Consider the following 6,949-nt stretch of genomic DNA (forward strand, 5'->3'; position numbering starts at 1 on the left):
GCCAAGGGTGGGCCACCACCACCCCAGCTCAGCCAGCCCAGGCAGCTCCGAGGCCAAAGCCCACTGTAGGGGCACACAGCACCTACCCCCCACAGCCAACAGCATTTATGGAGAGCCCCAGGAACCAAGCCAGGGAATGGCACAGAAAGTCCTTTCATACACATGTGTGGACTAAAGGTTTATCACGTCTATTTTGAAGAGGAGGAAATGGGGGCTCAAAGCAGGGTTAAGCACTTTACCCAGAGCATGCCCAGAAACCAGGGATCATTGCAGGGGAAGTGGTCATCTCATTCCAGACAGTTCCACATGCTTTTGGTAGACCTTGAATGCTGTGCGGCACCATAAAAGCACAGCGACCCAGTGGGAGGGCAGTACTGGTCAGTGGAATAAAGGCTGGGTGGCTGGCTCATCCGAGGGCCCTGTCCACTCTTCCCAGCTGCCCCTCCCAGGTGCCCTCACTGGCACCATTTTTGACCAAGTAGACCTCACAAGCTATTGAGGAATGCTCCAAGTTTGTAAGCCAGGCTGGGGCTTTGACATCCTTCTGTTGGGCTCTGGAGGTACAGCTTTCTACAGTTTTGTGGGTCTCCTGAAGGGGGACTCACTTGTTAGCAAACAGTTTGGCGTCCACCAGAAAGCTAACCAGGGAATTACCCTCCAGCCCAGCAAATTCATTCCTGGTTATGTGTCCAAGCAGACAGCTATCCAAACAAAACTTTCATGAATGTCAGAAATGACACCAATGCTTGTAGTAGCACTGTTGGGGAGAGCCGAGGCGGGCACAAACAACCCCATGCCAGCAAAATGATACCCACGTGATGGAATATTACTCATCCAGGGAAAAAGAATGAACCACATACAGTGGCATCTGGGAAGGAACTTGAACACATTACACCAAGGTAAAAGAAATCAGACAAAATGTCACGTTCTATAAATGACTGCATTGATACAGAATGTCTGGAGACAAGATACCTGATGTGTTCAAGCAGATAGCAGAGTGCTCTTTGTCAGAAGTTTCCTATGCTTTTTTTTAATAGGTTATTAATAGGTTACCAACAGGTAATTTATAGGACAGAGCCATGGTTACACGATATTGTAAATGCCATCCAATTGCTCATATATACGTCTCTACTTTCATGTCTTGTGAATTTCAACTCTGTTAAAAAGTCAGAGCTAGGTGCCAATGGCTCACACCTGTAATCCCTGCTGCCTGGAGAATTGAGGTCTGGAATCCTTGAGCCTCCATCTTCATTTACCAGCAACATGGCAGACGAGACATGGGTCCAGTGGTGGGCAAGGCTCTAGCTGGGAGCAAGAAAGTTAAGCAAGAGTGCCAGGCCCTGATTTCAAGCCCCAGTAGTGGAACAACTACACTAAAAAAATCCCTCTGTATACACACACACACACACACACACACACACACACACACACACACACGTATGAAAAAGAAGGGTTGGGGGATATTGTAGGAATGTTTAAACCAAAGAAGAAGTAAAAGCAGCTCTGTTAGGAGTGGTGTGTGTATGTGTGTGTTACCACATGTGTGGCCCCGGGAACAGTGAGTTACCTGTTCACACATCTACCCAGGGCACTGAGCACCCCTGGGCAGGATGGGGTTGACAGTCAATTATGTCATTCCTTTTGGTGTGGCATCCGTGTCTCTTAGCCAGTAGCCACATGCCACACATGTGACTGTGAGCGTGTTTGCACGGCAAACAAATGGGACAAGTGTTACTCATTTTCCTCTTCTGCGAGATTTTTCCCACATACCCCGCGTCGTCAACTCAAACCCAAACAAAACAAACAAAACCTAACTTGGAGAAAAGAAACCAAAGACACATTCTCTGAGCCCCTGAGGTCTCAAAACTTGCCTTTACAACTCTTTAAGCGCCTCTTAGGAACCCTGCCCCAGCCCCAGTTTGAACTCAGGACCTTGTGCTTGCTAAGCAGGCACTGAGGTACAGAGCCATGCCCCATCCTTTTCTCTTTCCCTGCCCCGCCCCCCATCATTCTTTTTTTTTTTTTTTTTTTTTTTTTGGCCAATCATGGAGCTTGAACTCAAGGCCTGGGCACTGTCACTGAATCTGTGTGATCAAGGCTGGTGCTCTACCACTTGAGTCACAGCACCACTTCTGGCTTTTGCTGAGTAGTTAATTGGAGATAAGAGTCTCAGCAGGATTTTGCTGCCCAGGTTGGCTTCAAGCCATGATCCTCAGATCTCAGCCTCCTGAGCAGCTGATTATAGGCGTGACCACCCGTGTCCAGCCTCACCATTCAATTTTAAAGAAAGTGCCTTCTTTCCTGAGCAGGCATGTCCCTGGATGGTGATTCACCTGGTTTGGACTTCCTGGAGTTTCTGAGATGATAGGTCCACCACCACTTGTGGCGTCCATCAGACTCCCTGACCCCCTACCCCCATGGGGGCCTGGAACTCTGATTCTCTGGATCTCATCCTCCTGTGAGCTTAGGAATAAAAGATGGGCATTACTGTGCCCAGGTGCTGGGTCTGGCCTCACATTGTGATCCTCCTCTTCTCAGCCTCCCCAGTAGATGGGGTTACATGCATCATCTCCCCAGCCTTCTAGGATTTTAAAGGATTATATTTTCTGAACTATTCCCCCCCCTCACCCCCCACCCCGCTCCTCTGAGCATGAAAAAGCGGACTTTTCCTAGCAGTATTTCCTCAAATTCACCCCTTATTTTCTTACTCCTCCCCCCAACCCCAACAAAGAAGCAGATCTTGCATTGCCTGGGATCATAGACAATCTGAGGATCCAGATGACTTAAACCAAGGAGGTTGTGACAAAACAGGCACAGAGTGTGTGTTACTAGTAAAAACAAGGGGGAGCCCCTTTACTCTCTTCCTATCTTGATGAAGTAGGAGATTGTTGGTGCCTCCCTTCCCTCCCTCCCAGGACAGGGGCTTGAACTTGGGGCCTGGGCACTGTCCCTTAGCCTTCTCAAGGTTGGCGCTCTATCCCTTGAGCCACAGCCCTGCTTCCAGCTGGGTTTTGCTACTTAATTGTAGACAAGAGTCTCAAAGACTTCTCTGCTGGGTGGGCTTCAATCAGCCATCCACAGATCTCGGCCTTTTGAGGGGTAGCTAGAATTGCAGGCGTGGCCACCAGTATCCAGCAGAAACAAATTCCTTGCTTTCAGTTAAGTGGGACCACTTTCTAGGTCCACCATTTTCCCATTGCCTCACCCTCTCCTGGTCTCATGGTTCCTGACCCATCAAATGCCACCCTTGGCCAAAGCATCTGTCTGCCCGTGTCCAGGCACCAGCTTCCTCCAGCATTTGCTAACTGGCCCATCTTTCTCCACAGCCTGCACTCTCTGTGCCTCTTCCCTCCATGCCTGGACAAGAAAGTCATGGCGCCCCCCCTATCTCCCACACAAGGGCCTGGGTCTAGTTCTGACTTGAAAAGCAGGGAGAGGGGAGGAGCAAGGGTCCGAAAAGGTGGTTTTGCTCTACCCGGGAAGGTACCCAGCCTCTCCTCCTCAGGCGCCCTCCTTGGTTGAGGGGGGGCCCCAGAAAGGGACCCCATGGCCGTGAAGGAGCTGGGAAGATGAAATCCAGTGTCTTATCACTGCTGTGTGCCACATGGTATTTCCAGAATGGCAGGTCTTTGGGGAGCCTCAGCTTGGCACACTCAGGCCACCAAGTGCCATTCCCTGCCCCCGTTTCCATGGCATCCTGGATACTTGGTGCTTTCACCCCAGGGAATTTTCCCTATCAGATTCTTCTCCATCCCTTAGATTTCACACTCAACACTGATTTCAGAGTGTGGGTTGCTGTGGATCAATCTCTGCTTTTGCTTGTTTGTTTGCTAATGTCACAAATGGAATCCACGGGAGTTTGTTACATGGGGGATGATGATTCCTATCCCTGAGCCCTCCCCACAACCCCCACAAGGTCACCCTGCTTAGGCTGCTTTGTGTGGGCTGCCATGGAATTTGCAAGAGTAAATGTTCTTGTCTTGAGCGAATTCGATTATTTCCATTGCATGCAGCCGCAAGAAAGCTCCAGGCTTCATTGTTTTTGTATGTGTGTGCCTATACTGGGCACACTTTGTCTCCTTCACTCAAGGCTGGTGGTGCTCTGCCCCTTTAGCCATGCTTCCACTTTCAGCTTTTGGTTGGTTCACTGGAGATTTGAGCCTCATGGACTTTTTCTGCCCAGGCTGGCTTTGAACTACAATCCTTAGACCTCAGCTTCCTGAGTAAGCTGGTACTCTAGGCATGAGCCGATAGTGTTCTGCTTGGATTCTGGCCTTGGCTTTACTGCCTGGTTCTCTCTGGGTGCTTTTCCTGAGTTGATCGAGGAAATTCATCCCACGTCTCCCCCACATTCCATACCCACAGATACTCTGTTTTGCACAAAAACTCTGCTCCTTTTCAGTCTTCCCCAGCAAATGCAGTCACATCTAAATCTGGCAAAGTACTTTCTGGGCTTCTTTAGTCTTCTTATCCCTGCACGAAGATGCCATGGGTGAGGGTCTCAGTGTCTGGATTTGGCAGTGAAGCCACAGAGGGGTGCATTGGGAGATTTCTCTGGCTCGTTGATGGTCTTTCCGTCTCCTTTCCAGGGTGCCCCGCACATCTTTATTGAGTAGCTTCGCCCACATGAGACCCAGTTTTCTCTCTCTGACTCAGTCAGGGACTCACTTCTGTCTGGCTGTGAAATTGGGTGGGGGGTGGGGGATGCCTGTCCCTCCTTAAGGCTGAGTGGGAGCCAAGACTTCCAGGAATTCACATGCAGGATGGGTGGAGCAGGGACGTGTGGCAGAGGAGGAGAGTGTGGCAGGGACTTCCCTGGTCCTGGTGTGTGTGTGGTGGGGGGAGGAATCATGCACCTTAAGGCTTTTAGAGGTGGCAGTGACTGCCTGCAGGAACTAAGGCCCATCAGGAGAGTGGTCCTGCCCTGCCCAATAACTGCTGTCCATTGCCGGCCAGTGATGGTCCTTCAGGCCGGCTTCAGTGTTCCTCAAGGTGAGGGTGAAGATCCCCAGAAAGGGAGCCCTAGGAGATGCATACGCCAAAGCCCACCCCGGCCAGCCTGATCAGTGGGCAGTACCCCACATCGTCCAGGTGGAACCGATGCACAACGAAGCTTCAGGCTTTGAGCTGTGGCACCCAGGGTTCGCAAATCACTGGGAACAAGCAGGAAAGTCATCCAGGCCTGCAGTCAGGGGAATGGCTGTTAAACCGCCCTGTTCTTTCTCTCCTAGACTCTGTCCTGGGTCTCCATCCCTAATTCCCTCTTCCCCCTCCACTCCCCCAAGAGTCCTTCGTGTTGTCCTCCTCTCTGCAGGTAGCTGCTACTGTGTGTATCCAAACATGAACCCTGGCCGATCTGGAAGCGCTTATCTCTTACACACTTAGATAATTTACTTGGGCTGAGTGGGTTTGAACGCATACTGGGGAGAAGGAAAATGCATCTCGAAGATGGGAATGGCCAGCAATGGGCCAGGGGACAGAGAAGTGAGGACAGGCAGCAGGACCTCGGCTACCTGCGCTTCCGCCATGGATACACAGGGCCCCGTGCATGTAGATATGATGAGGTGTATGCAGCACAGCTGTGCATAGAAAGAGCAGCCAGACTGCCCAGGCAACCCCCGCTCTAAAGCTGGGAAAGCCTGCCATGCTTCATTCCTTCTGTATGTCCCTCACCAACCCCGTCCCTTCTTGGGAGTTTGCATTTTCACACCATCTTTTTATGATCATGTCCCGATTTCAAAAGCTGCCAGGGAAGAAAAAGGTACATATGAACTATGCATGGATTTAAACCTACGCATGTCTCTGTAGTTTTTTTTCTTGTCCTTTGTGGGACTTCAACTGAGGCCTAAGCACTGTTCCTGAGCCTCTTTATGCTGGAGGCTAATGCTCCTGGACCACAGTGCCACTTCCAGTTTTTGAATGATAATTGGGGACTTGCCTTCCTGGGTTGGTTTTGAACCATGATCCTTAGATCTCAGCCTTCTGAGTAACTAGGATTACAGACATGAGCCACTGGTGCCTGGCTATACTGTTTTGTTTTGTTTTTTCAATTTTGTTTTTGACGTGTTTCATGGTGGTGAGGAATGTGCATGACAACCCTAGCATTTGCCTGTCACCACATCTGTGTCGAGACGGCTAAGCAGATGATAAAACCTGGAAATGAATATTTCTACTTGTAGAGAACTATTACACAGCCAGAAGAATTAGCCTAGCTTGCAGGCATCCACTGCCTTCTCCTGCCTGCCTATTGCTATGTGAGAGGTAGGCATCCCTGAGCAGCAATCTCTTGCCTGACAAAGCCATCTACATACTCTAGGTGTCATCTCCCATCTTAGCCACAGTCCTTGTTCACAACTCACAGCAGTATGGTCCTAATTGGTCAGGTCAGTGCTCCTCTCTGGATGGGGACATTTCCAGTCCCGGGAGACCCATTTGGTCAGTTAGTCTTTTGTCTCATAAAATAGCACCCAGGTGTTTTAGAATGCCTAATAAACCAACCCTGAATGGGTAGTGTATTTATTTTTCCTGTGATCTAACTGAATCTCTAATTAAGAATGGTTTTCTGTGCTTTGGGGGATGAGAGTGTTGGAGTTATTTTTAAGCCAAACACATTTGGTTTGGTCAGGAGAGAACAAGGCACTTTCTTTATTTATTGATGTGGCTGGATGACATGTTTTCTGCTCGTGCCTCTACCACTCTCCCAAACTCTCGTGGGTTTTTGTTTTCCTGGATCCATCACTTTTTATGCCTAGGACATATTCTACTGTCTCAGGAAAAGTGGTACAAATGGGTCACAAATAACACGGGTACCCTCATTCTGCCACAGTAGAGACTCCAAATCAGGAAAAAAAAAAGAGCTGTGTTGTGTTGTGTTCTTTCTCTATCCATCAGCCAGGAACCTCAGGGGAATCCTGCAGAACCACCCAGAAAGCCAGGATTCTGTTACTTT

Source organism: Megascapheus bottae, chromosome 6, assembly GCF_031878675.1.
Source record: "Megascapheus bottae isolate mThoBot1 chromosome 6, mThoBot2.hap1, whole genome shotgun sequence".
NCBI lineage: Eukaryota > Metazoa > Chordata > Mammalia > Rodentia > Geomyidae > Megascapheus > Megascapheus bottae.